Raw genomic sequence first — 22,582 nt, 5'->3', positions numbered from 1 at the left:
CTTGGAATAACAGATGAAAAGAAACATGCTTAGAATATATTCTTGACGGATAAAATCCTCCCCCCCTCAACCCCAACCCCCACCCCCTTAACGAAATTGTTAAGTTATAAAGGGAAAGAAAATGTTGAAGGGGGTGAATTTATCCTTCAGCAGGGAACCATTTTCACATAAATTGTTCGCTAGGGCTGTTCATTATTCAGTTATAACGGAATAACCAACCCGAACCAAATTGATTTGGTCAGTTCGGTTCAGTTTTTTTCCTTTTCAGTTCGGTTATTTTTCTTTGGAAATTTGGTTATTCGGTTTCAGTTATCTAAAAAAACAAATTTGTTTAACCGAATAACCGAAAGGACCAATTACCAATGGGGGACAAACATTAGGCAGAATTATCAATTGGACCCAGGCTTTTCAGAAATTACCAATGGGGGACAAAATCTGTCTTGTCAGTAAAAGCTGGACAAAAATACCCTTTGGCATATAAAACATGTTTTGACTTTGAAAGAGGGTTTTCAAGTCTCTACGATTGGGGTTATTGGGTATCAAAATGGGGTTACCAATTTCAGAATGGGCTTATCAAGTCCTTTGAAAACCCCTTTCCAAAACTCTAGTGCCCTTTGCCAATTTTTAGGGACTTGATATGCCCATTCGGAAATTGGTAACCCCATTTTAATACTTGATAACTCCAATCCTAGAGATTTGAAAGCCCCATTCCAAAACTCCAGTACCCTCGACCAATTTTCAAGGACTTGATAAGCCCATTCAGAAATTGGTAACCCCATTTTTATACTAGATAACCCCAATCCCAGAGACTTGAAAACCCCCTTCCAAAACTCTAGTATCCTTGGCCAATTTTTAAGGACTTGATCACCCCATTCGGAAATTAGTAACCCCATTTTTTATACTAAATAACCCCATTCCTAAAGACTTGAAAACCCTCTTCCAAAACTCCAGAACTCTCGGCCAATTTTCAAGGACTTGATAAGCCCATTCTGAAATTGGTAACCCCATTTTGATACCTAATAACCCTAATCATAGAGACTTGAAAACCCCCTTTCAAAGTCAAAACGTGTTTTATATGCCAAAGGGTATTTTCGTCCAGCTTTTACTGACAAGACAGATTTTGTCCCCCATTGGTAATTTCTGAAAAGCTTGGGTCCAATTGATAATTCTACCTAATGCTTGTCCCCCATTGGTAATTGGTCCTAACCGAAATTATGATAAAAACCATTATTTAAAAAAAAAAAAAAAGTGTTATACAGTCATTCCATAGGATGATCAAAACCGTCCATTTGATTGATCACAACTTAATCAGATTGTGCTCAAAAAATCATTTCGATAGGATGATCCTAGCCCTCCAATCCAAACCGAGATTTTACTTTTTCCCTCTTTTTCTCCCACTATTATGGATTAGGGTTGGAGAATAGGGAAGAAAGTCATGGAGGGAGAGGAAAATCATCATCAAAACTAAAAGCAGTAAAACAAAACCTTATTTGTGGTTTGGAGTAGGGTTTTTTTTTTAATATTTTGAAAAATACAGTCGTCAATAGACATAAATGAATGAAAATATGAATGGTATTTTCATACATTGGCACCCTATACTCAGATCTAGGTCGTTCCATCGGAAGTTGTGGATACATATGGTCCACAATCCGAAATTAATTCCAATCGACACGGTTTGATCAAGTTGCTCTGCCCAACAATGTTTATTAACATTCGGACCCTTTTGATCCATTGGACTGTCCAGGTCCATTGACACCCCTGTTCCAAGATATCATGTTTATTTCTTCTTAATATTTCGGTTGTCATTATCTTAAACTAACAAGAGGGCAGTTGGTACTCTACCTCTCTGTGCCTCCCCTCGATCAATTACCGATGTGCAATGAACAAACTTCTTCAGAAAGCAAACCTAAATACAATTCTACTAAAATTCTAATGAGAGAACAGTCAGTTCTCTCCCTCTCAGACCAATGACTGATATAAATTTGACAAACCTCTTCAAAGGGCTACCTTGTGGCTTTTTCTCCATCTCTCACTGGTTATAGCTGCAAAAGCCCAAATATCTGAAGATGATTTATATATTACAGACCAACCCAGTAAGAACGACCATTAGGGCTGTGGATAGGCAAAGAGGAGTAATGTGACACACCATTCATACCAAACATGCACAAAGAAAGCCACACTTTTCATCTCAAAGGAGCTCTACCACCCACAGGCAATGCAAGTAAGTGTCTTATAAGAAACTCATATCCACCAACAACAAATGCATGAAAATTATGAAGGCACTGGAAAATTTTGGGAATTTTTCTCAGGATAATGAGACTGAAATGATTGTAAATATCCCTATTAGTTATGTTGCACGGTACGGTAGGGTGTCGGAATCCAGCACGGGCACAGGTGTCAAAATCAGTAAGTTTCAAGAAAAATGATGCATGGATAATCAAGTCTACAAATAATAATATGATTACAGCATGAAATATATTGAGATAGATAGAACTCAAAGAAAGTGATAAGTGACCTAGAAATGTCTAGCCAAATTTATGAAGTGTTGGAATCGGATATGTCTCTAAATGGGGCACCCATTCAGAAATCCATGTGCTGACTAGACACATGGAGAGGTAGGATGGCAGATTGAGATGCACATCAGATGGGGTCAATCTTTATCTTTCCTCTATAGTTCTCAATTTGTGTCCAGCAAATGCATTTGTAACTGATATTAGGGCTTTTTGAAGATTCTGCCTTCCTTTATTTACTAAAATGTTTTCTGATTTTGTGTTGTTATACAACAAATATGCATGCAGTGTGAAATACCATGTAATCCATTTTACTTACTTTGGGTTCTTTTTATGGGGCTATTTCTTTCAGTAGCATCGTCTGATATTAATGATTTTCTTTTTAATGTTTTGAATTATTTTAATATTAACAATACAATATCATATTTATAAACAAAAAATTTCTCACTTTTCCTTCAATGGTAACATTTTTCCACAAGCTTCTAACTTCATTTACAATTTTTCTCACCAGTCAAACAAAATTCAATTCGGAAAAACCTATGATTTAGCCGACACTTTCAATTTATTGTCGACACACGTGTCCTGCCGTGTCCGACACGACACGCATGTCCACACATGTCGACACTCCTTTGGACACTTTTAAGAGTGTTAGAGTTAATGTGGGCGTGTAGACACTTATTTGTGCAATAATCAATAATTTTATGTGTATTTATATGTCACCATTTCTAGATTTTCACATGTAATAATATCAGACAACTCGTATCCGTGTCGAAACTCGACATACGAATCCGTATCGATAAATTATGATTATATATACTTTCTATTTTAGCCGTGTCCCCGTTTCTAAATTTTGGGGGTTTGCCGTGTCCGACACTCCGGGTTAGTGTCGACACGTGTCCGTGTCCACAAATCATAGGAAAAAACCCATTTTATATGAATTTGAAAAATAGAGTGTACCAGGCTCAACGAGTCAATTTGATTTTTTTCATGTCCACACAATACGAAGTACTTTTGACCCCTGATTTAAAGAGGATATCAAAATGAAAACCATGAAAAGGACTCTGGCAGCTTACCATGCAACATTAACGATCCAGTATCGCTAGGTATCTGAGACCTCAACTTCTTATATCGCTGATTGCTTTGCTTAGCCAAGTGATCTGGATGTGTAAATATGAAAAATAGCCAAAAAAAATTAAAAACCAAAAATCATGAAGGCATTCTAGATTACTAAAGCAACTGCTGCAATAGAAAATTGCTTTTCTCCAAAAAGTGAACTGCCAATTCTCAATTTCTGAAATCTTATAGAATGATTTAAGAATAGTGAACTTCACCCAAAACCTTTTGAGATGTTATATTCAATTTTACTGGCAGTGGGGGGATTTACTACAATGTATTAATACAAAAAACCTTTTGAGATGTTATATTCAATTTTACAAAGGGCAATCAATTATAGATCAACAAAAACAGTTTCTCATGGATGCTTGTGATAAGTAACAACAGTAAAATCCAGGTAAGATGCATAGTATCAATATCAACAATGTCTTTATTTATAAATACGATAGTGGAAACAAATGTAATGCATCAGTTGATATTTTTAACAAAAATGAAGGAAACATGAGTCACCCCTATGATTACAACTCATAGACCTAAGATAATTAAAGGAATTATGATGAAATTAGAATATGAATGAAAAGCTCACAGGTTTGGAAGGAGCAAGCCTTGCCACGCTAAGTAATTTGAAAACCTAAGCAGTTTCCAAGTATGCCACATCATTATGTGATTTCACCTGCAAACACCCATCCCAGCAATCCAAAGGCATGTTTCTTCCAAAAAACAATAGTGTATACAAGGGTATAAGGAGGATGTTAATGCCATTGTGTAGCTTTAATGCTATCACTGGTTGGATAAAACTTGTGCACCTGGAGCAGCCGTTCATAAACAAAAGAATGTACTTTTATTCACGGTTAAAAATCCTGAGTCAATTATGGATTCGACTCAGTTTCGTCGACCCTGTTGAGTCAATCAAAAGCTCCTTTCACCTTTGACTAGGCTGAGTCAATAAAAACTCACCAATGCCAATCATTAATACCTAAGTCAACTTAGTCTTACCTTGAGTGAGTTCTTAACTGAGTACAAATGTTTAAACATTGCTTTAAATTAAAGAGCTTGTCTATAGATCTTCATAAGTATCTTGAGCTAGATACCCATATAAAGATATCAATAAAGACAAAATGAAAGCCAAATACTCCCAATCAAGCATACACATAGACCCTTCGCTAAAATCATTGTAAGAAACCCAAGAACAAGAAAGACAAGAGATCTGAAGTTATAACAACATGACAGACACAAAAAACGAGAAAAAAGCACCACAAAACAATAAGGTTGGAAAAAGAAGAAGCCATACTCCTACCATTCCCGATGTGTGTGCCATTCTCAGAAGCTGTATTCAATATTTATATCCTTGTATTTTTCAATCAACTTCTAAAGATCAGTTCACTCATGTGAAGATTCTCCACGTTTTTCACAATTTAGTCTCTTATTCGCTCATTTCGCCAGGCTATGTTAATCAGCTTAAAACATCGCTAAAAAGAATTAACCATCGGAGAAACAAATAAAAAATAGTTGTATTGCACATGGTATGAAGTCTGTACCTAGATCCAAGCAGTTCCGTCACATAGAATAGATTCAGATGAATTTACACCATTCTGTATTTTGTTCCCAGTATATTGATGGTACTTACTCTACAAAAAAAAATAGCAGTATAAAATATGAGAGAAGCATTCAAAAAAAAAAAAGGTAAATATCAGAGAAGAAAAGAAAGATACAAATGGATTATGGGAATTTCAAAATAGGAACATAGAATGAAGCATTCAGATGCTCTCTGAACATGTGATGTACCCTCCACGCCAATATATTCAAGTGTAGGTGATGGTATTCTAGTGAAAACAAAGTAATATTTCCTCCGTGTGAAACCAACACCACAGTACTATAGGTGAGCTTACTGACCATTCACACAAAAAAGGCAGCCAGTTGCTGTTATGTGACTGGCTAATTGGCCACCAGATGATTCTAATCATTCATGAGAACAGTGGAACTGTTTTATGTACTTTTTTTTGAAAGATGATATATTTCATTAATATTCAGAAGGCATTCGGGACCAGGGGTCCCATCCTGCTATACAAAATATTAACAGATTAGCACGGGCATACCGAAGCCAATAAAAAGTAACCATAGTAAGTTTAGAAAAAACCAACTATTCCTTTCCTCTCTTGTACTCCACATGATTCAGGAACTTCACTTAATTCTAATCTGCACATAATCCTCTCCTCTATTCCTTTGTCAATCCCTTTCTTTTAAAACCTTCTGAACCAAAGAGCGAAGAACCTGAGCCCAACAATTATCAAGCACAATCACTCAACTCCGCTGCTAGAACTCCAATGTCCAATTCCAGTTCCATGTCATCAGGCCAATATTCTGGGGGCGGGCTGCGGGAGGGGGACCTCTTCTGTACGGTTCATCCGAATTGAAATCAAATCAGCTAGTTTCCGGAGGCTAAGATTTTTCTTTGCCTCCCATTCTGACCGCCTTAAATCATTTGCAAAGTCCAACCAGCCTTGAAAGAAAGGAAATTTGTAAATTGGTATACAAATATCCTTTAAATTGTAAGTACTTGTGATTAAGGGTGTCAATTTTGGCTCGGGCTCGGAAGCTCGCTCGAGCTCGGCTCGAATCCTTAACGAGCCGAGCCGAGCCGAGCCAGCTCGTTAAGCTTAACGAGCAGAGCCAGAGTTAGGCCAGGCTCGGCTCGTTAAGGCTCGTTAAGAATTTAATATATTTAAATATATATATTATATATTAATATATACACTAAAAGGGTTGTCTAGGGAGTGAAAGGGGGAGGCAAAATATGTCACTTCTTTTTTGGAACCCCATTTGTAACTTGGACCACGCCCCTAGTGTAAAAAGAGTAGTAAAAAAACACTAGATAGGGCTGTCCAGGGAAAATGAGGGGTGTAAAATTAATATAATTCAAGCTCGATAAGGCTCGCGAGCCTGGCCGAGCCTGACCGAGCCGAGCCTGGTTCGAGCCCGAGCCCGAGCCGAGCCTGGCTTTTGAGCTTAACGAGCCGAGCCGAGCCTGGCCAAGCTCGGCTCGGCTCGGCTCGTTTACACCCCTACCTGTGATCGGCAAAAGTTCTTCAGCAACAATTTCATACTCCACCTGGAAATCCCGCCATTGACATTTGAGTGACTTTTTAACCTGTTTAGGGAGAGTGGGTGTTTTTACAGAGGCAAAAGTCCTATTGTATTGTAAGCTTCGAACCCATCGACGGTGCTCAAACCATTCGGAAAGGTCCGGGATCTCTCTTCTTAGTCTCTTGAAAGTTCTGGGACCCGCGGAAAAGGAGGAGGCATCCATCATCAAAGAACCTATGGTTACACTCACCTTTGCAGACCAAAAGACTAGATCTTTTAATAAGCCCAATACCCATTCTTGAAAAGGTGGTTATATCGAGGTTGATTGAGCCACTATCCATTATCAAGAAGTGCTTTATGTACTACCAATACCATTATATATATATATATATATGAGAATAGAGTTCCTAAGGTGTCACCTCATATAGCTTATATGAGGTGGCGCTCACAAAACATAAGGGGCCCACATTTTTGAGGTGATCGAAACCACTCATTTGAAAGGCCCTTAGGTGGATATGGTGCCTACAAAAAATCAGGTCCATAGGATCATCCTAACCCTTCCATTTATGGAGGTTAAAAATGGACAGATTTATGGAGGTTTATACCCATCCATTTCAACCTCCACAAATGGAAGGGTTAGGATGATCCTATGAAGTTGATTTTTTGGGCACACCCTATCTATGTGAGGGCCTATCAAATGAATGCTTTGGATCATCCAAATAAAGTGGGCCCCTTATGTTTTTAAGCGCCACCTCATATAAGCTATATGAGGTGACACCTTAGGAACTCTATTCTCATATGTATATATATATATATATATATATATATATATATATATATATATATATATATATAGAGAGAGAGAGAGAGAGAGAGAGACAGAGAGAGAGAAGTGTTCCTGCGCAGCTGCTCAGATAGCTTATCTGAGCAGCTGCTTCAAAAACTCATGTGGCCCCACATTTTTGGGGTGATCCAAAGCAATCATTTGGAAGGCCCTTCCATGGATAGTGTGTACCAAAAATGAGCCCTTTAGGATCAACCTAACCCTGCCATTTGTGGAGGGAAAAAATGGTCAGAAACAGTGTCTGTCCATTTTCCCCTCCACCTTTGATTGGGTTAGGAAGATCCTATAGGGCTGATTTTTGGTACACACCCTATCCATGGAAGGGCCTTTAAAATAAATGCTTTGGATCACCCCAAAAATGTGGGCCACATGAGTTTTTGAAGCAGCTGCTCAGATAAGCTATCTGAGCAGCTGCGCAGGAACACTATTCTCATATGTGTGTATGTGTGAGCGCGTGCTTAGAAATATAAACCACAGTCAATTTATTAAAGAGAGAACACTGATTAGAAAAGTCATTTAATCGAAGAAAAACCATTAAAGAAAAGAAAGTTTCAAGTGGATTCAAGTGGATAATGGGAAATCCATATGGCTCTCTGCGTCTGCGGCCTCCCATGCACATCAATTTATTCAAATGTACATGATGGTATTTTAGAGAAAACAGAATTATATTCCTCAGTGTGATACTATCATCTCAGTACTATAGGTGAGCTTACTGACCATTCACACAAAAAGAAGCCAGTTGGCTGTTATGTGACTGGCTAATTGGCCACCAGATGATTCTAATCATTCATGAGAACAGTGGAACAGCTTTACGTACTACCAATACCATAATATATATGAGGAAAGTGTTTCTACTCGGTCCCCTAGATAAGCTTATCTACTCCTCCCTTTAAAAAAATACAGTGGGCCCACGCTGTTTGGATGATCCAAAGCATTCATTTGATAGGTCTTAACATAGATAGGGTGTGCCCAAAAAATCAGCACCAAAGGGTCATCCTAGCCCTTCGTTTTGTAGTGCCTTGTGGTGCCTAGAATGGACACATATAAACGTCCACGTTTATATGCGTCCATTTTGGACACGGTGTGCCCAACAAAACGAAGGGCTAGGATGACCCTTTGGTGCTGATTTTTTGGGCACACCCTATCTATGTTAAGACCTATCAAATGAATGCTTTGGATCATCCAAACAGCGTGGGCCCACTGTATTTTTTTAAAGGGAGGAGTAGATAAGCTTATCTAGGGGACCGAGTAGAAACACTTTCCTCAATATATATATATATATATATATATATATATATATATATATATATATATATATATATAGAGAGAGAGAGAGAGAGAGAGCAGGCATTTGCTGCACTCGAGCACAGAAACAGAGTGGGGCCACATTTTGGGTGGGATCCAAAGCATTCATTTGATGGGCCCTTTCATGGGTAAGGTGTCCACCAAAAATCAGCTCCATTGGATCACCTTAGGGTGTCCATTTGTGGGGCCAAAAATGGACAGATTTGTGGACAAACAGTATCCGTCCATTTTTTGCCCCACAAATGGACACCCATTGGTACCATTCATAAAAACAAAACAAAAAATGGACACCCATTGGTGATCCAATGGAGCTGATTTTTGGTAGGGCCCCCCATCCATGATGGGGCCTTCCAAATGAATGCTTAGGATCACCCCCCCCAATGGCCCCAACCCCCTGTTTCTGTGCTAGAGCGCAACTAAGCCTAGCTGCGCTCGAGCGCAGCAACCCTTTTCTCATATGTATATGTACTAAGAAATATAAACCACAGTAAATTTATTAAAGAAAACAATGATTTGAAAGAGTCATTTACTTGAAGAAAAACCATAAAAGAGAAAGTTTCAAGTGGATTCAAGTGGATAATGGGAAATTCATATGGCTCTCTGCGTCTACAGCCTCCCATGCACATCAATTTATTCAAATTTACGTGATGGTATTTTAGAGAAAACAGAATTATATTTCCTCAGTGTGATACCATCATATCAGTACTATAGGTGAGCTTACTGACCATTCACACAAAAGCATCCAGGTGGCTGTTATGTGACTGGCTAATTGGCCACCGGATGATTTTAATCATTCATGTCATTAATGGAACTGTGTTCTGTGCAAGCAACACCATAATACATATGCTAAGAAATATAAAATCACAAAAGTACATTTATTAAGGAAAGATCAATGATTCAAAAAAATTACTAAAATCGAAGACACTCTCATGACTCACGCTTAGCATAACTAAGAACATAAAAAAATTGCCACCACCTTTCTAGTAGCATACAAGCTTTCCAAAAATGACCAGCCAATACGTAAGCTTCTAAAACAAGACTACCTCTATGGTTTGAAAGTGTCGAAGGAAACAATTATCCCATACTCTTTCAAAAGAACAAACAAGAGGAAGGTACCACTCTTGTACCGTACAGTAATTTGATCCTTTACAATCAATTCATATTAAAGATGGAAAATTAACAATACTCAGAAGCACGATACACATTTAGTTGGAAGTGGTAAAAAGTTCTACACATTGCATCGATCAAATGTTGCATAAAAAACCAACGAATTCAGTAAGCATTCAAGGTGTGTATCCTAAAGAATGGTGATTACTAACCACGTCTCATAAATAATGTAAAAAAGGTGAAAATGCATTTCAACTAAAGAAAGGACATGGGCAAGTTAAGAAACCATTTCTAAAAAAAAACTGGCGTCGTGACATTTTACATTCACTGCCAGAATGCATCAAAACTTTATCTTTATGATTCATATAGCTCAAATTTATAATTAGAGCCCAGAGTCAGTATTCATAGCTCAGCCAACATACTAGACTTAGCCGAGTCCCAAATCAATCAGCATATTTTATCCATGTTGGATAAGCATTTCAAGAATAACCAGCTCTATCATTCCGACGTTGCACCAAAGCATCCCACCAACTCATTGAAAAATCAAAAGAAAAACATATAAAAAGGAAAATTACTCTATAAAGGATCATAGTTGTCAAACACAACAACTCAATTATGAAATCCCAAAAACCCCAAGATGATGCACGGATTTCAACCGTAAAACAACGATTTTCTATCATTATCATGATGCAGTTCAAATAAGCTAAAAATTCTAACAAGCTTGTGGAGCATTTTATCAAAAAATGAAGGTCAAACCAATTATACTAACCAGAGGAGCGATTAAAAATTCAAAGGTGCCAGAAAGATTGAAAGCCAAAACTTAAGGCATGTCATTGTCAACCTTCTTAATTCGTAGTTTTCAATTATAGCTTTGATTTAAAGAATTAAAAACTACTACTTCTATGATGCATAGATTTCAACTGTAAAACCAGGATTTTCTATCATTATCATAATGTGGTTCAAATAAGCTACAAATTCTAACAAGCTTATGAAGCATTTTATCGAAAATGTAGGTCAAAACAATTCTACTAACCAGAGGAGCGACGACAAAATCCACCCCGCTAGAAAGATTGAGAGAAAAAACTTCAGGCATTTCATTGTCCACCTCGATTCGGCACCGCGAATCACTTTTATCTCTCTGTCTTTTCCCTAGCGGCATCTTAAGAACAAAGAGAAGTAAAAGGATAAAAACCTACGATTTTTTTTTAATTTTTTTTTGGGTAGGTAAGCTGGAATTGAACCACCGACCTCTAGGTCAAAAAAACAAAGCCTTTACCATTGAGCTAGAGGCTCAAAACCTAAGACACCTCAAAACAAACAAAATCTTTTACCTGATTCCGATTACTCAAAACCCTAGTTTCAAATCTGTAACTCTTTTTAGGAAAGAACCTAAAGTTCTAAGACAAGGCTTTTAGATAGGGATTAAGCCTTTAGATCAATGGTCAAGGCTTTGTTCTTCCTCAAAGATGAGATAAACATAAAGGAAAAAAAAAAAAAAATCTGGTAAATATGTATAAAATCAGAGAATGTGAGGGATTTTAAAGCTCAAAAACTAAGATATCATTTATCTTTAAAAATTTGAAAAATAACTTACGAGATATTGCTTTGGGTTTTAAAGAATCGATAAATTAAATGAAATACAGTGGAAACCCTAATCGATAGAGCAGAGGAGAGGAACGAAATAACGAAGACATATGCTACGGCTTCTCTAGGGTTTTTCCTCTGGGTTTAAATAGACGTTTCCGCTTAAATAAGATTCCACCTTTTCTATTCCGATTCCACCATTTTTCAAGAATTCTGTTAAAAAAATGAATGGAATCAGAAGACCAGAATGACACCATTTCCCGCTCCAATAGGACGTATTCTGATTCTACCCCGGTCATAAATCATAATGAATTTTTTTTCAAATTAAACATTTATATTGAATATTTTTTATTCTGTTTATGGGCGAATCAAAATAGGATGCAGCTTAGGATTTTTTGCACAAAAGTATTGTAAGTATATTGTTAGGGCTTAGTGTTCCTGCGCTCGAGCGTAGATAAGCTAACCTGCTCTCTCGAGTGTGAAAAAACAGATTGGGCACACATTTTTGGGCTGATCCAAAGCATTCATTTGGAATGCCCTTACCTAGATAGGGTGTCCACAAAAAAATTAACCCATCCAAAAGTGGAAGGAAAAGATGGGCAGATTTGTGGACAAACCGTGTCTGTCCAATTTTTTTCCCTCCACTCTTGGATGGGTTAGGATGATCCTATGGATCTGATTTTGGGAATTCTTCTCAGGATAATGAGACTGAAATGATTATAAATATCCCTACTAGTTATGCTGCATGGTATGGGTAGGGTGTCGGAATCCAGTGCGGGCACAGGTGTCAAAATCAGTAAGTTTCAAGAAAAATGATGCATGGATAATCAAGTCTACAAATAATAATGTGATTATAGCATGAAATATATTGAGATAGATTAGAACTCAAAGAAAGTGATAAGTGACCTATAAATGTCTGGCCGAACTTATGAAGTGTTGGAATCGGATATGTCTCTAAATGGGGCACCCATTCAGAAATCCATGTGCTGACTAGACACATGGAGAGGTAGGATGGCAGATTGAGATGCACATCAGATGGGGTCAATCTTTATCTTTCCTCTGTAGTTCTCAATTTGTGTCCAGCAAATGCATTTGTAACTGATATTAGGGCTTTTTGAAGATTCTGCCTTCCTTTATTTACTAAAATGTTTTCTAATTTTGTGTTGTTATACAACAAATATGCATGCAATGTGAAATACCATGTAATCCATTTTACTTACTTTGGGTTCTTTTTATGGGGCTATTTCTTTCAGTAGCATCGTCTGATATTAATGATTTTCTTTTTAATGTTTTGAATTATTTTAATATTAACAATACAATATCATATTTATAAACAAAAAATTTTCTCACTTTTCCTTCAATGGTAACATTTTTCCACAAGCTTCTAACTTCATTTACAATTTTTCTCACCAGTCAAACAAAATTCAATTTGGAAAAACCTATGATTTAGCCGACACTTCCAATTTATTGTCGACACACGTGTCCTGCCGTGTCCGACACGACACGCATGTCCACAAATGTCGACACTCCTTTGGACACTTTTAAGAGTGTTAGAGTTAATGTGGGTGTGTAGACACTTATTTGTGCAATAATCAATAATTTTATGTGTATTTCTATGTCACCATTTCTAGATTTTTACATGTAATAATATTAGACAACTCATATCCGTGTCGAAACTCGACACACAAATCCGTATCGATAAATTATGATTATATATACTTTCTATTTTAGCCGTGTCCCCGTTTCTAAATTTTGGGGGTTTGCCGTGTCCGACACTCCGTGTCAGTGTCGACACGTGTCCGTGTCCACAAATCATAGGAAAAAACCCATTTTATAGGAATTTAAAAAATAGAGTGTACCAGGCTCAACGAGTCAATTTGATTTTTTTCATGTCCACACAATACGAAGTACTTTTGACCCCTGATTTAAAGAGGATATCAAAATGAAAACCATGAAAAGGACTCTAGCAGCTTACCATGCACCATTAACGATCCAGTATCGCTAGGTATCTGAGACCTCAACTTCTTATATCGCTGATTGCTTTGCTTAGCCAAGTGATCTGGATGTGTAAATATGAAAAATAGCCAAAAAAAATTAAAAACCAAAAATCATGAATGCATTCTAGATTACTAAAGCAACTGCTGCAATAGAAAATTGCTTTTCTCCAAAAAGTGAACTGCCAATTCTCAATTTCTGAAATCTTATAGAATGATTTAAGAATAGTGAACTTCACTGCAATGTAATAATGCCCAAAACCTTTTGAGATGTTATATTCAATTTTACAGGCAGTGGGGGGATTTACTACAATGTAATAATACAAAAAACCTTTTGAGATGTTATATTCAATTTTACAAAGGGCAATCAATTATAGATCAACAAAAACAGTTTCTCATGGATGCTTGTGATAAGTAACAACAGTAAAATCCAGGTAAGATACATAGTATCAATATCAACAATGTCTTTATTTATAAATACGATAGTGGAAACAAATGTAATGCATCAGTTGATATTTTTAACAAAAATGAAGGAAACATGAGTCACCCCTATGATTATAACTCATAGACCTAAGATAATTAAAGGAATTATGATGAAATTAGAATGTGAATGAAAAGCTCACAGGTTTGGAAGGAGCAAGCCTTGCCACGCTAAGTAATTTGAAAACCTAAGCAGTTTCCAAGTATGCCACATCATTATGTGATTTCACCTGCAAACACCCATCCCAGCAATCCAAAGGCACGTTTCTTCCAAAAAACGATGGTGTATACAAGGGTATAAGGAGGATGTTAATGCCATTGTGTAGCTTTAATGCCATCACTGGTTGGATAAAACTTGTGCACCTGGAGCAGCCGTTCATAAACAAAAGAATGTACTTTTAGTCAGGGTTAAAAATCCTGAGTCAATTATGGATTCGACTCAGTTTCGTCGACCCTGTTGAGTCAATCAAAAGCTCCTTTCACCTTTGACTAGGCTGAGTCAATAAAAACTCACCAATGCCAATCATTAATACCTAAGTAAACTTAGTCTTACCTTGAGTGAGTTCTTAACTGAGTACAAATGTTTAAACATTGCTTTAAATTAAAAAGCTTGTCTATAGATCTTCATAAGTATCTTGAGCTAGATACCCATATAAAGATATCAATAAAGACAAAATGAAAGCCAAATACTCCCAATCAAGCATACATGTCCCTTCGCAAAAATCATTGTAAGAAACCCAAGAACAAGAAAGACAAGAGATCTGAAGTTATAACAACATGATAGACACAAAAAACGAGAAAAAAGCACCACAAAACAATAAGGTTGGAAAAAGAAGAAGCCATACTCCTACCATTCCCGATGTGTGTGCCATTCTCAGAAGCTGTATTCAATATTTATATCCTTGTATTTTTCAATCAACTTCTAAAGATCAGTTCACTCATGTGAAGATTCTCCACGTTTTTCACAATTTAGTCTCTTATTCGCTCATTTCGCCAGGCTATGTTAATCAGCTTAAAACATCGCTAAAAAGAATTAACCATGGGAGAAACAAATAAAAAATAGTTGTATTGCACATGGTATGAAGTCTGTACCTAGATCCTAGCAGTTCCGTCACATAGAATAGATTCAGATGAATTTGCACCATTCTGTATTTTGCTCCCAGTATATTGATGGTACTAACTCTACAAAAAAAAATAGCAGTATAAAATATGAGAGAAGCATTCAAAAAAAAAAGGAAATATCAGAGAAGAAAAGAAAGATACAAATGGATTATGGGAATTTCACAATAGGAACATAGAATGAAGCATTCAGATGCTCTCTGAACATGTGATGTACCCTCCACGCCAATATATTCAAGTGTAGGTGATGGTATTCCAGTGAAAACAAAGTAATATTTCCTCCGTGTGAAACCAACACCACAGTACTATAGGTGAGCTTACTGACCATTCACATAAAAAAGGCAGCCAGTTGCTGTTATGTGACTGGCTAATTGGCCACCAGATGATTCTAATCATTCATGAGAACAGTGGAACTGTTTTATGTACTTTTTTTTTGAAAGATGATATATTACATTAATATTCAGAAGGCATTCGGGACCAGGGGTCCCATCCTGCTATACAAAATATTAACAAATTAGCACGGGCATACCCGAAGCCAATAAAAAGTAACCATAGTAAGTTTAGAAAAAACCAACTATTCCTTTCCTCTCTTGTACTCCACATGATTCAGGAACTTCACCTAATTCTAATCTGCACATAATCCTCTCCTCTATTCCTTTGTCAATCCCTTTCTTTTAAAACCTTTTGAACCAAAGAGCGAAGAACCTGAGCCCAACAATTATCAAGCACAATCACTCAACTCCGCTGCTAGAACTCCAATGTCCAATTCCAGTTCCATGTCATCAGGCCAATATTCTGGGGCGGGCTGCGGGAGGGGGACCTCTTCTGTAGGGTTCATCCGAATTGAAATCAAATCAGCTAGTTTCCGGAGGCTAAGATTTTTCTTTGCCTCCCATTCTGACCGCCTTAAATCATTTGCAAAGTCCAACCAGCCTTGAAAGAAAGGAAATTTGTAAATTGGTATACAAATATCCTTTAAATTGTAAGTACCTGTGATCGGCAAAAGTTCTTCAGCAACCATTTCATACTCCACCTGGAAATCCCGCCATTGACATTTGAGTGACTTTTTAACCTGTTTAGGGAGAGTGGGTGTTTTTACAGAGGCCAAAGTCCTATTGTATTGTAAGCTTCGAACCCATCGACGGTGCTCAAACCATTCGGAAAGGTCCGGGATCTCTCTTCTTAGTCTCTTGAAGGTTCTGGGACCCGCGGAAAAGGAGGAGGCATCCATTATCAAAGAACCTATGGTTACACTCACCTTTGCAGACCAAAAGACTAGGTAATTAGGCGTCCTTGATCTTCTAATAAGCCCACTACCCATTCTTGAAAAGGTGGTTATATCGAGCCACTATCCATTATCAAGAAGTGCTTTATGTACTACCAATACCATTATATATATATATATATATATATATATATATATATATATATATATATATATATGTATATATATATATGAGAATAGAGTTCCTAAGGTGTCACCTCATATAGCTTATATGAGGTGGCGCTCACAAAACATAAGGGACCCACATTTTTGAGGTGTTCGAAACCACTCATTTGAAAGGCCATTAGATGGATATGGTGCCTACAAAAAATCAGGTCCATAGGATCATCCTAACCCTTCCATTTATGGAGGTTAAAAATGGACTGATTTATGGAGGTTTATACCCATCCATTTCAACCTCCACAAATGGAAGGGTTAGGATGATCCTATGAAGTTGATTTTTTGGGCACACCCTATCTATGTGAGGGCCTATCAAATGAATGCTTTGGATCATCCAAATAAAGTGGGCCCCTTATGTTTTTAAGCGCCACCTCATATAAGCTATATGAGGTGACACCTTAGGAACTCTATTCTCATATATATATATATATATATATATATATATATATATATATATATATATATATAGAGAGAGAGAGAGAGAGAGAGACAGACAGACAGAGAGAGAGAAGTGTTCCTGCGCAGCTGCTCAGATAGCTTATCTGAGCAGCTGCTTCAAAAACTCATGTGGCCCCACATTTTTGGGGTGATCCAAAGCAATCATTTGGAAGGCCCTTCCATGGATAGTGTGTACCAAAAATGAGCCCTTTAGGATCAACCTAACCCTGCCATTTGTGGAGGAAAAAATGGTCAGAAACAGTGTCTGTCCATTTTCCCCTCCACCTTTGATTGGGTTAGGAAGATCCTATAGGGCTGATTTTTGGTACACACCCTATCCATGGAAGGGCCTTTAAAATGAATGCTTTGGATCACCCCAAAAATGTGGGTCACATGAGTTTTTGAAGCAGCTGCTCAGATAAGCTATCTGAGCAGCTGCGCAGGAACACTATTCTCATATGTGTGTGTGTGTGTGTGTACTTAGAAATATAAACCACTGTCAATTTATTAAAGAGAGAACACTGATTAGAAAAGTCATTTATTCGAAGAAAAACCATAAAAGAAAAGAAAGTTTCAAGTGGATTCAAGTGGATAATGGGAAATCCATATGGCTCTCTGCGTCTGCGGCCTCCCATGCACATCAATTTATTCAAATGTACATGATGGTATTTTAGAGAAAACAGAATTATATTCCTCAGTGTGATACTATCATCTCAGTACTATAGGTGAGCTTACTGACCATTCACACAAAAAGAAGCCAGTTGGCTGTTATGTGACTGGCTAATTGGCCACCAGATGATTCTAATCATTCATGAGAACAGTGGAACAGCTTTACGTACTACCAATACCATAATATATATATATATATAGAGAGAGAGAGAGAGACAGAGACAGAGAGAGAGAGAGAGAGAGACAGAGACAGAGAGAGAGAGAGAGCATGCATTTGCTGCACTCGAGCACAGAAACAGGGTGGGGCCACATTTTGGGTGGGATCCAAAGCATTCATTTGATGGGCCCTTTCATAGGTAGGGTGTCCACCAAAAATCAGCTCCATTGGATCACCTTAGGGTGTCCATTTGTGGGGCCAAAAATGGACAGATTTGTGGACAAACAGTATTTGTCCATTTTTGGCCCCACAAATGGACACCCATTGGTACCATTCAAAAATAAATAAAAAATGGACACCCATTGGTGATCCAATGGAGCTGAATTTTGGTAGGCCCCCCATCCATGATGGGGCTTTCCAAATGAATGCTTAGGATCACCCCCCCCAATGGCCCCACCCCCCTGTTTCTGTGCTCGAGCGCAGCTAAGCATAGGTGCGCTCGAGCGCAGCAACCCTTTTCTCATATGTATATGTACTAAGAAATATAAACCACAGTAAATTTATTAAAGAAAACAATGATTTGAAAGAGTCATTTACTCGAAGAAAAACCATAAAAGAGAAAGTTTCAAGTGGATTCAAGTGGATAATGGGAAATTCATATGGCTCTCTGCGTCTACAGCCTCCCATGCACATCAATTTATTCAAATTTACATGATGGTATTTTAGAGAAAACAGAATTATATTTCCTCAGTGTGATACCATCATATCAGTACTATAGGTGAGCTTACTGACCATTCACACAAAAGCATCCAGGTGGCTGTTATGTGACTGGCTAATTGGCCACCGGATGATTTTAATCATTCATGTCATTAATGGAACTGTGTTCTGTGCAAGCAACACCATAATACATATGCTAAGAAATATAAAATCACAAAAGTACATTTATTAAGGAAAGAACAATGGTTCAAAAAAATTATTAAAATCGAAGACACTCTCATGACTCACGCTTAGCATAACTAAGAACATAAAAAAATTGCCACCACCTTTCTAGTAGCATACAAGCTTTCCAAAAATGACCAGCCAATACGTAAGCTTCTAAAACAAGACTACCTCTATGGTTTGAAAGTGTCGAAGGAAACAATTATCACATACTCTTTCAAAAGAACAAACAAGAGGAAGGTGCCACTCTTGTACCGTACAGTAATTTGATCCTTTACAATCAATTCACATTAAAGATGGAAAATTAACAATACTCAGAAGCATGATACGCATTTAGTTGGAAGTGGTAAAAAGTTCTACACATTGCATCGATCAAATGTTGCATAAAAAACCAACGAATTCAGTAAGCATTCAAGGTGTGTATCCTAAAGAATGGTGATTACCAACCACATCTCATAAATAATGTAAAAAAGGTGAAAATGCATTTCAACTAAAGAAAGGAGATGGGCAAGTTAAGAAACCATTTCTAAAAAAAAAACTGGCGTCGTGACATTTTACATTCACTGCCAGAATGCATCAAAACTTTATCTTTATGATTCATATAGCTCAAATTTATAATTAGAGCACAGAGTCAGTACTCATAGCTCAGCCAACATACTAGACTTAGCCGAGTCCCAAATCAATCAGCATATTTTATCCATGTTGGATAGGCATTTCAAGAATAACCAGCTCAATCATTCCGACGTTGCACCAAAGCATCCAACCAACTCATTGAAAAATCAAAAGAAAAAAAATATAAAAAGGAAAATTACTCTATAAAGGATAATAGTTGTCAAACACAACAACTCAACTATGAAATCCCAAAAACCCCAAGATGATGCACGGATTTCAACCGTAAAACAACGATTTTCTATCATTATCATGATGCAGTTCAAATAAGCTAAAAATTCTAACAAGCTTGTGGAGCATTTTATCGAAAAATGAAGGTCAAACCAATTATACTAACCAGAGGAGCGATTAAAAATTCAATGGTGCCAGAAAGATTGAAAGCCAAAACTTAAGGCATGTCATTGTCGACCTTCTTAATTCGTAGTTTTCAATTATAGCTTTGATTTAAAGAATTAAAAACTACTACTTCTATGATGCATAGATTTCAACTGTAAAACCAGGATTTTCTATCATTATCATAATGTGGTTCAAATAAGCTACAAATTCTAACAAGCTTATGAAGCATCTTATCGAAAATGTAGGTCAAAACAATTCTACTAACCAGAGGAGCGACGACAAAATCCACCCCGCTAGAAAGATTGAGAGAAAAAACTTCAGGCATTTCATTGTCCACCTCGATTCGGCACCGCGAATCACTTTTATCTCTCTGTCTTTACCCTAGCGGCATCTTAAGAACAAAGAGAAGTCAAAGGATAAAAACCTACGAATTTTTTTAAGTTTTTTTTTGGGTAGGTAAGCTGGAATTGAACCACCGACCTCTAGGTCAAAAAAACAAAGCCTTTACCATTGAGCTAGAGGCTCAAAACCTAAGACACCTCAAAACAAACAAAATCTTTTACCTGATTCCGATTACTCAAAACCCTAGTTTCAAATCTGTAACTCTTTTTAGGAAAGAACCTAAAGTTCTGAGACAAGGCTTTTAGATAGGGATTAAGCCTTTAGATCAATGGTCAAGGCTTTGTTCTTCCTCAACGATGAGATATTCATAAAGGAAAAAAAAAAAAATCTGGTAGATATGTATAAAATCAGAGAATGTGAAGGATTCTAAAGCTCAAAAACTAAGATATCATTTATCTTTAAAATTTTGAAAAATAACTTACGAGATATTGCTTTGGGTTTTAAAGAATCGACAAATTAAATGAAATACAGTGGAAACCCTAATCGATAGAGCAGAGGAGAGGAACGAAATAACGAAGACATATGCTACGGCTTCTCTAGGGTTTTTCCTCTGGGTTTAAATAGACGTTTCCGCCTGAATACGATTCCACCTTTCCTATTCCGATTCCACCATTTTTCAAGAATTCTGTTAAAAAAAATGAATGGAATCAGAAGACCAGAATGACACCATTTCCCGCTCCAATAGGACGTATTCTGATTCTACCCCGGTCATAAATCATAATGAATTTTTTTTCAAATTAAACATTTATATTGAATATTTTTTTAGGGATAATTACATTTACCACCCCCTCTAGTTTCTGACACATCCACTTCCACGCCTATAGTTTAAAACGTGACAAATACACCCCTGTAGTTTCAATTTGTTTAAGGTAGGCCCCCTCAACTGAAGGTTCGTCCATAGATTAAAGGGTTAGGATGATCCGATGGAGCTGATTTTTTGGGCACACCATCGGATCATCCTAACCCTTCAATCTATGGACGAAGCTTCAGCTAAGGGGGCAAACCTTAAACAAATTGAAACTTACAGGGGTGTATTTGTCACGTTTTAAACTATAGGGGTGGAAGTGGATATGTCAGAAACTAGAGGGGGTGTAAATGTAATTATCCTGTTTATGGGCGAATCAAAATAGGATTTTTTGCACAAAAGTATTGTAAGTATATTGTTAGGGCTTAGTATTCCTGCGCTCGAGCGTAGATAAGCTAACCTAACCTGCTCTCGAGTGCGAAAAATCAGATTGGGCACACATTTTTGGGCTGATCCAAAGCATTCATTAGGAATGCCCTTACCTAGATAGGGTGCCCACAAAAAAATTAACCCATCCAAAAGTGGAAGGAAAAGATGGGCAGATTTGTGGACAAACAATGCCCGTCTATTTTTTTCCCTCCACTCTTGGATGGGTTAGGATGATCCTATGGATCTGATTTCTTATACACACCAAATCTATGAAGGGCCTTCCAAATGAATGCTTTGGATCACCCCAAAAATGTGAGCCCACACTATTTCTAGTAGTTTTGCCAATTTTACAATGACGATGTGGCTAGATTGATACTTGAATTATTGAGTTGTTTCTTAACATTTGAGTGGCTCCAACATCACATAAAAGATCCTTTAGTGCTATTGGTTTTGAACAAATATTCATATTGTCTACTACATCGTAGCATTTATTTAAGCTAGTTTTGTGATATTGGTGTGGCTCAATTGATACAGGCTACAAAAAGTTGCGAATTATTTTCATCTCGATGAGGTGCACCAATAAAGTTCCTCCCGCTTCTCTTTCTTGCTTTTGTAACACATGTGGGTTTTGGCAAATGGTGGACCCACAGCATAGGCTGTAGGGCGCTTTTTTTGGCGCACAACGCGGCGCTTAATTTTTTCCAGGGTCGATAAAAGCCATTGATCGATCTGGACTGTAGGATCATGCTCAGATGTGTCCAACAGCTAGTGCTCATCAGGTGCGATCTGGAGCGTAGGATCGTGTGGCAACGACTACTGTCCGAAATGCTACCTGTTCTTCTCCCAATGTCTCCCGTTCGGGTAGAGATATATTGAGAAGTACTATCTTCCGACGTTGAAAGTTTTGACTTCTAAGGAATTTTCCAAGCCACATTCCAGCGGGGGTTTAAGAGAACCCATGAATAAAAAATTGATGAGACCCCATTACCGTATTCGATTGTAGTGCCATTTTCTCAACCAAAAATCAGCAATCGGTGGATTCTTTACAGTAAGTTCTTTCAACAACTCAAAAATCTGGCAAAACCCTAAGCAGTGCCACCCTAACAAACTCCCTAGCTAAACCCTTGTTTAAAAACTAAACAGGATAGCAAAAAAACACACTGCTAAAATACGAGTACCGTGGACCCGATAATCTAAACCCTGCATTGTGTTCA

The 22,582-nt window shown here is 37.4% G+C and overlaps 1 long non-coding RNA gene across 6 annotated transcripts; it reads right to left on the bottom strand.

Annotated features, from left to right (window-relative positions):
- Positions 1-1,544: 1,544 nt before the first annotated feature.
- On the bottom strand, positions 1,545-20,677 carry LOC143879876 (uncharacterized). Of its 6 annotated transcripts, XR_013251424.1 has the most exons (7): positions 20,058-20,677; positions 14,165-15,203; positions 13,523-13,606; positions 10,997-11,122; positions 4,210-5,251; positions 3,584-3,667; positions 1,545-2,042 (listed from the first exon to the last, which is right to left on the bottom strand). It is a non-coding gene; the product is annotated as an uncharacterized LOC143879876 (long non-coding RNA). The 6 variants fall into 6 exon arrangements; XR_013251427.1 differs by having other exon boundaries at positions 1,545-3,667; positions 5,162-5,251; XR_013251425.1 differs by having other exon boundaries at positions 1,545-5,251; positions 14,165-14,384; positions 15,114-15,203.
- Positions 20,678-22,582: the final 1,905 nt, after the last annotated feature.

This window comes from Tasmannia lanceolata, unplaced genomic scaffold (assembly GCF_043159265.1).
Source record: "Tasmannia lanceolata isolate RefF3 unplaced genomic scaffold, GAP_Taslan_0.1 ptg000006l, whole genome shotgun sequence".
NCBI lineage: Eukaryota > Viridiplantae > Streptophyta > Magnoliopsida > Canellales > Winteraceae > Tasmannia > Tasmannia lanceolata.
This window is presented reverse-complemented; position numbering and strand designations above follow the sequence as displayed.